Source organism: Heptranchias perlo, chromosome 20 (assembly GCF_035084215.1).
Source record: "Heptranchias perlo isolate sHepPer1 chromosome 20, sHepPer1.hap1, whole genome shotgun sequence".
NCBI lineage: Eukaryota > Metazoa > Chordata > Chondrichthyes > Hexanchiformes > Hexanchidae > Heptranchias > Heptranchias perlo.
Window position 1 is genome coordinate 7,182,492 of NC_090344.1, and position 7,718 is coordinate 7,190,209.

General features: G+C 42.9%; 1 non-coding gene across 1 annotated transcript; it reads left to right on the forward strand.

The window, feature by feature from the left end:
- The first annotated feature begins 2,477 nt into the window (after positions 1-2,477).
- trnas-cga (transfer RNA serine (anticodon CGA)) lies at positions 2,478-2,559 on the forward strand. The gene has a single exon. It is a non-coding gene; the product is annotated as a tRNA-Ser (tRNA).
- Positions 2,560-7,718: the final 5,159 nt, after the last annotated feature.

A 7,718-nucleotide genomic window follows, 5' to 3' on the forward strand; every position in this document is an offset into this window, starting at 1 on the left:
TGAGAGGAGATTTGATAGAAGTGATCAAAATCATGAAGGGTTTTGAAAAAGTAAATAAAGAGAAGCTGTTCCTATTGGCAGAAAGGTCGAGAACCAGACGACACAGATTTAAGGTGATTGGCAAAAGAAACCAAAGGCGAAATGAGTAAAACTTTTTTACGCAGAGACTTGTTATGATCTGGAACGTGCTGCCTGAAACGGTGGAAGCAGATTCAATCGTGGCTTTCAAAAAGGAATTGGATAACTACTTGAAGGGAAAAATTTGCAGGGCCACGTGGAAAGAGCGGGGGAATGAGGCTAACTGGATTCCTCTTACAAAGAGATGGCACGGTCTGGATGGGCCGAATTGACTTCCTTCTGTGCTTTAACCATTCTATGATTCGATGATTGGATGGACAGAGCGGTCTAATAGGATAGGCGATCGGTTGTGGGGAGCAGGGAAACTTTCGACTGGTTGCACGGCTGTGTTACTGACGGCTCGTTGGTCTCGGATTATGGTTTTCACTTTGGGCGTTTCACTAATTGATATGTGAGAGGTCCGGGGTTCAAATTCCTGGACGAGCCCTCCTGTGTCACTATTTTCAGTGGAAATTCATTCATTTCTTTTTCACATCTTTTCAGCGTTGCAGAATACAGGATTGACTTAATTCTAGAGCATGTTTGACGTTTCGTGGCTCGAATGCAGAGGATTTGTCGACGCAACACCACATAGGGAAAGGAAAATGTCTCAACGTGGTGTGTAGATTGAAGCTGAATGTGAATCTATCTCTTTTCAGGGGTGCAGAAAGAAAATGCTCCTTCATCGGCCGGGAATCAATCCCCGTCTCCTAGGGTGGCAGGTGAGAATTCTACCAGTGAAACAGCAACGTCCGGACGGTCGCGGCTGCATGTGTCCAGTTGGAAACCTGTCTGAAAGAACATATAGTCTCACAAATCTCCTGTGAGTACCCTGTTCATTCTGATTTACAGCCGTGCATCAAAGGCGCTCGCAGCTGCGGTAGTCGCGTGGTTCAGACGTTAGATCTGAAACCCAATGGGGTATTCCGGCAGAAGTTGGAATCGTGCTATCGGCGCTATTGTGTAAAGTTTTGTTCAATGCTCAAATAAATATGAACTGGAGATAACGGGCTGCAATTCCTTCCCTCAGAGAGATACTCCACCGCGGCAGATCATTTTAACTGGGAGCCCAGTGGTCACTTGCAAAATATCAAGATACGTGAAGGGAACTTCACAATATTCCACAACTGTCCAAAACTGGGCACCGCACTTTATAAAGGATGTGAAGGCGTCAGACAGGGTGCAGAAATATTTACTGGAATGGTTCCAGGGATGAGGTCTTCAGTTACGTGGGTAGACTGGAGAAGCTGGAGTTGTTCCCTTCGAGCAGAGAAAGTTGAGTGGAGATTTGATAGAAGTGTTCAAATCATGACGGGTTTAGATAAAGTAAATAAAAAAAAACTGCTCCCGTTGGCGGAAGGGTCGAGAACCAGAGGACGCAGATTTACGGTGGTTGACAAAAGAACCAAAGGCGAGAAAAGGAAAAACTTCTTAAACTCGCGAGTGGATATAATCTGGAATGCATCGCCTGAAAGGGTGGTGGAAGCAGATTTAATCCTTGTTTCTAAGAGGAATTGGATAAGTATTTGAAGGGAAAATATTTGCAGGTATACGTGGAAAGAACGGGTAATGGGACGATCTGAATTGCACTTAAAGAGAGCTGGCACAGGCTCGATGGGCCGAATGGCCTCCTTCTGTGCAGTGACGATTCTATGATTCTATATCTCCCAATCTCCATCGTAAATGCTGCTAACTTGACGTTAGGTTTTTTCGATACTTTTATCTCTCTATCTCTCTCTGTCTCTGTCTCTCTGTGTTTCCCCCTGATGGACTTCTCAGGCAGCCTTGAACGGCCAAAGCTGATCGAACCTGCGACACCAGCAGAGAAGGGTAAAGATAGAAAGACTGAGACAGGAGGAAAACTAAAAATCCAACCCAGATGATGAACTCGCAGATAATATCTACACATTAATGTCTCTTCGTCCTCATAGTGAAAACATCAGTAATTTTATTCCAGTATAAAAAGATAGAAAGTCTTGTCTTTATAAAGCGCTTTTCACGACCTCAAGACCTCCCAAAGCGCAAAACAGCCAATGAGGTATTTTTGAAGTGTCGTCACTGTTTTTACGTGTGGTGGAGTGGATAATCTGCGGATGCCGAGACAGACAACAATGTAACTTTCGAGAAATTAATTCTGAAAAGTCTCACTTGGCATGACAAGTCGCACATTCAAAACGAATGTGGTAAAGAGAGGCTAATATTGTTGATATGAAATAGTTAGTGTACAACTTCACATTGCTGTACATCGGAATAGAAAAAGTGATTGGATGGATCGCAGGATAGCCGATCGGCTGTGGGTTGCACCGAATTCTGCACTGGTTGCACCCTTTTGGTAGCAGTAGCTGTTCGGTTTTTGCACAGCTGCGATGGCCGAGTGGTTAAGGCGTTAGACTCGAAATCTAATGGGGTTTTCCTGCGCAGGTTCGAATCCTGCTCGTAGCGCTATTCCTTATAGATTTGTTCAATGATCAAACAAATAAGGACTGGAGTTGACGGACCGTGTTCCCTCCCTCAGAGAGATGATCCAGCGTGGCAAATGCTTTTAATTCGGAGCCAATGGTCTCTTGCAGAGTTGCACGGCACGTGAAAGAATCTCGACCAAGCTCCATCTTAAATTCTGCTCGTTCGCAAAGCTTGATATTTATCCGATTTGTTTCTATACTTTAATCTCTCCCTGTCCCTGTCTCTTGACTCTCTGAATTTTCCCCTGATGGACTTCTCAGGTTTTCTTGAACGGCCAAGGATGATCGAACCTGCAACACCAGCAGAGAAGGGTAAAGATGGAAAGACTGAGACGGGGGGAGAAGCAAAGGTGCAACCCAGTTGATGTATTCGGAGCTATTGTCCACACATTTATGTCTCTTCGACCTCACAGTGAAAAAAATCAGCAATTTGAGTACAGTGCACTTATGGTAGAGTGTTCAAATGCGAGTGTTGAGACATACAACAATCGAATCGTTGCCATGGTGATGACCGAATCTAAACACTAGACCACAAAGAAACTCTGAAAATTCTTTGGTGCGAACAAGCAGCCCAACGCGGCCTTTCCTACTTGCCTCTTTGTAATTCAGGTCATTATCGTGCGAGACAAGCTGCTCGCAAAAAAATGGCATTTTCTGTTCAAACTACTATCGCGACAGAAGGTGATGTTCAGGCAATGACAGCACCAAGTGCAACTAGGCATGTACATGAAATGGAAAGTGAGGTAAAATACTACCACAAGCTGCTGATGGACATGTTTACATTTCCAAAATTCACGAACCTGAATGCAGCTCCTTGGAAAACTGCAAGGCCACGCAGGTCCATCATGAATCATTTGAAGCAACTGGCAGTTTAAAGTAGCATCTCCTCCTGCTTCTGTCGGGGGTGAAGGAGAGACACCGTCGTTATAAACGTACAGTTTGATTTTGTACAGAACTGTACAGAGAAGTAGCACATATAGTGGGGCTGTGAGATATTCTATATTATTCATATTTAACCACAAGAATATCCGCAGTCAGAAGCTGAAAAGAAGGGAGAGATAAGAGGCCTGAAAATAAACACAGAGCTGAATGAATCACGGAAGAGTGAAAGAAAAGTAAATCTTACCAGTTCTGCTGTGTTCCGTGCGCAATCTTGGGCGCTCCCCGATGGACTGATGGTGAGAATTTAATGCTCCCACCAACGCATGAGTTCGATTCCAAGTCAGCGAATTAACTTTAGCAAAAGTTATTAAATTAATTACATGAAACTAATTAAACCCTGTTGGTAGATGAATGACTGTTTTATTCACCATTAATCAAACGATAACTTTCTATTTCAAACTGAAGGAGATGTTGACGTGGTTACCGAGAGACAGTCAAAACTTTAATCAGATTTTTATGCTTTGCAGGTGATCAAATTTCATCATTTTATAGACTGTATCTTAAGGGTATGATTAAAAGCTCAGTGCAGCTGTTGTTAAATTTAAAATGAACAGGAAATTGTCGCCTTTTATTGCAAGAACGCCCGAACCGGTTCTACGATCAAGATGAAAGTAACGCAACGAGGAACATCTGATACAAAAATCCCCACCGTTTTGCTTTTCCAACATAAAGGGTGTGACATTTATTTTCTGAACATAGAAACAGTCTGGTCTCCCTCACTACAGAAATCTCCATGTCACAGCGAACCAGCTCTCCTGCAGCTCGTGCGGCCTCCCTTCTGGCCTTTCGGGGGCTTGTCTGCCAAGGAGAATTGTAATTTTCTTGCTTCCAAAAAATACATTGAAACCCTGGAAATTTGAGGCGAAGAATCCTGAGGACAAATCAAATAAGAGCTCAAACCATCAAACTTCCGTGCAAACCGACAGCACCAACTCGACAGGCGAAGAGGTCACTTGCAAAACCAATAATTAATTGGGCTAAACTTTGAGTTTGCAGCGACCAATATAACAACTCTCTACAGTCAGTCCAAAATGAATGGTTGAAGCTTGTAGGAGTGAAAATCCAAACAGCCGGTCTTCACTCTTAAACCAGCAACTATGAAGAAAAACATGCCGGAGAAATACTCGATTTCAGTGCGGTGACACTGGGCCAGAGTAAAGCTCAGTTAATATGATTGGCGAGTGGCTGGAGGGTGGATTTAGAACTCCTGACCGATTGCACTGTGCATTTTCCAGATCTGCTTGGAGCACCAATCCCTTCAATTCATCACTTACAATTCGATTCTCGGTTTCATTTCGCTGACGCTTGGTGAAATTTTACAAATTGGAAGCGATCAGTGTCAAAGCTCACCACGTCACCGACATGCTCGCAGATACAAAGCGGCCACACTCTGCTTCAGCAAGATGAAAGCCGAGAGCGATTTCACGGTCAAATATAATGGCTAACAAAACTTATTCAAAGAAAGTGCAGGTCGTTGAGTTGCCTTCAAATTCCTGATTGTTCGCATTGAACTTCTTCCCATTGCGTTTGAGAGCCACGTGGGGCGATTTGGGGACTTCATTTCATTTTATGCAGAAGTTTCAAATGCAGTTCAAGGTCAAAAGTCCTGGGACCACTGTTGTTCACAATTTACCGGTGCTGGGACCACTGTTGTTCGCAATTTATCGGTGCTGGGACCACTGTTGTTCGCAATTTATCGGTGTTGGGACCACTGTTGTTTGCAATTTGTCGGTGCTGCGACCATTGTTGTTCGCAATTTATCGGTTCTGGGATCACTGTTGTTCACAATTTACGAGTGTTGGGACCACTGTTGTTCACAATTTGTCGGTGCTGCGACCATTGTTGTTCACAATTTATCGGTGTTGGGATTACTGTTGTTCACAATTCATCAGTGCTGGGTTTGAGAATGCATACGGGGCGCCCTTTTAATAAAAATGCATATGGGGTAAGCTTTTAGTGGTTTATAGTGAGATACCTCCATAGCGAAGTAGCAGTGTGGTGAACCAATGGTTAATATAAGTAGCCCATTTTGCTGGCTAGAATTAGAAACAATGAGCTTCTTCTTTGACCACCTGTTTACGTTATTAATTTTCTTTATGTATAAGCCTGCCTTGTGTTAATCAAGCAAAGAGATATGATAAAGTTGAATTCTAGTATAAGGAGTTGTCATGCAGCTGCATTAATGAATGGATCTCCCTTTGCAGGCAAGGTCAAAAAACATCCCAAGCCAGAGATAAGGTCGCCTCCCTTTTCCTTGGCATACGCATGAACAAGTATTACCTGTGAGTGGTCGGTCATTATGTCAGTTAGCATGGCTTGCCAAGACTCAGCTTATGATTGGTTTTAACCCCTTGCTACTCATGTCCCTCCCCACTCTGACAATGTATAATTGTGTGGATCTGCCTATGTAATTTTGCCTGCTCTATGAGATTGACCAGACTCTGTCAAGAGTTGAAATCAATTCTATAGATAAGGTCAGCTGCAGGTAATAAATTGTGTTAAACTTTCAAGTGTTATTCTCATCAGTTATTGCTGAACCAGACTAAGGGTAAAGAAATCCGGAATCGTCATTTGGGGGCTCAGGTCCTGGATCTCAACGGTCGATCACCGAGAGTTCGCGGCGTAAGAGACGAATTGTCTTGGACACGGATGAAGGAGAGGGCGCCCCGGGTGAGTAAATACTTCCTTACCACTCCGGCTTTCCTAAATCTGTTAAGTCTGACGACGAATCGTCCAATCGCTAACTCTTGCGTGGCGTCCTTACGAGATTCAGCTTAGTACTTAGTCTGGCGAATACACGGATATAGGTTAGTGATTAATATCACTAAGGTTCAGTCGGCGTACTGAGGGAGTGGTAATCAACACACCACTCGGTCAAGCTTTGAGTTCCTAGTAATTGAGTATAAACCGAAACTCTGAAGCGGTAGGTCAGTGATCAACAAACAACACTGAGTCCAGTTCGCGTTCCTGGTCATTGAAAACAAACAGGAAGTGCGAATACGGTGGTGTTAACCAGTTCACTTGACTGGGGAGCGACAATACGGTTGTGTTAACTGGTTGACTAAGGCTAAGGGTAACAAAACAAGATAAGATGGGTAATTATCTGGATGTCACTACGGAACAGGCAAGTGCCTTACAAATTTTGTGTGAAAAATATCCGGACAAGGTAAAACAATTAAGACAGTTGTCAGGGGGGCTGAATAAAAAACTAGGAAATGATGAATGGCCATTGGGGGGAACTAAAAACCTCGGTGCCGTCAAAAAGGCTCAGGAATTAATTTGGAAAAATAACAGAGGTACCACAGCCAAAGAACTAATTGCTTTATGGAAACAGTACTGTCAAGAAAAAAATTTTGCGTAAGTCAGCTGATTCAACTAAGTGCAGACGCCTCAGCGGGTTAAAGTAGGTGTAGAGAACACATGACGTCTTGTCCAATCAGCTGAGTTATCAAGTATAGAATTGTGATAGTTAAGATAGGCCTTGATTGTTGTGTAATTACAGTGTGGAGGATTGTATAACCTATTGTATAAACTATAAGCCATGGGCACCAACGCTAGCAAAATCCCTCCAAAGAGAACACCTGCTGCTTACATGTACAGAAACTTTGCGAAAGAAACAACTGACGAGTTGATAGTTTGGTCCAAATGGACCAGAACTAAGAAATATCCCTTTCCCGAAAACGGTACATTTAAAATGGATAGAATTAAATGACTTGAAAAATGTGTAAAAGACAGAGACCCGAAAAAGAAGGGTTCTGTTGTTTTAGTGTACTGTCCCTTTAAAAAGCCTGTCTTGATCAATGTTTTTTCTGTCGGTGTTATGGGCCACGCCCCCTTCTTACTGCGTCTTACGTGTTTTCTTCTTTTGTGTGATGTATCTGTCTTGTCTTGTGTTGTGTTTAATTCTGATATTGTTGAATTAAAATTGGAGTTATTGAGGTTAAGTGACCTATTAAATTTTGGTTCTTATACTGTCTGAGGCTAACCATTACACAGGTGAACATGAGGTAACAATTGGTATAGGTTATATTATTAAAATCGACCCAATTACTCTGAAATGCCAAAGGCACCCAGACAATGCTACAGTGAGAGAGAGAAAAATTGATAAGAAAGGAATGTAAAACAAATCGTATGAAAAGAAAGCATAGGTTAGACAATTGGAAGTCCATTACTTGAGCTATGTACTGACACAGGGTA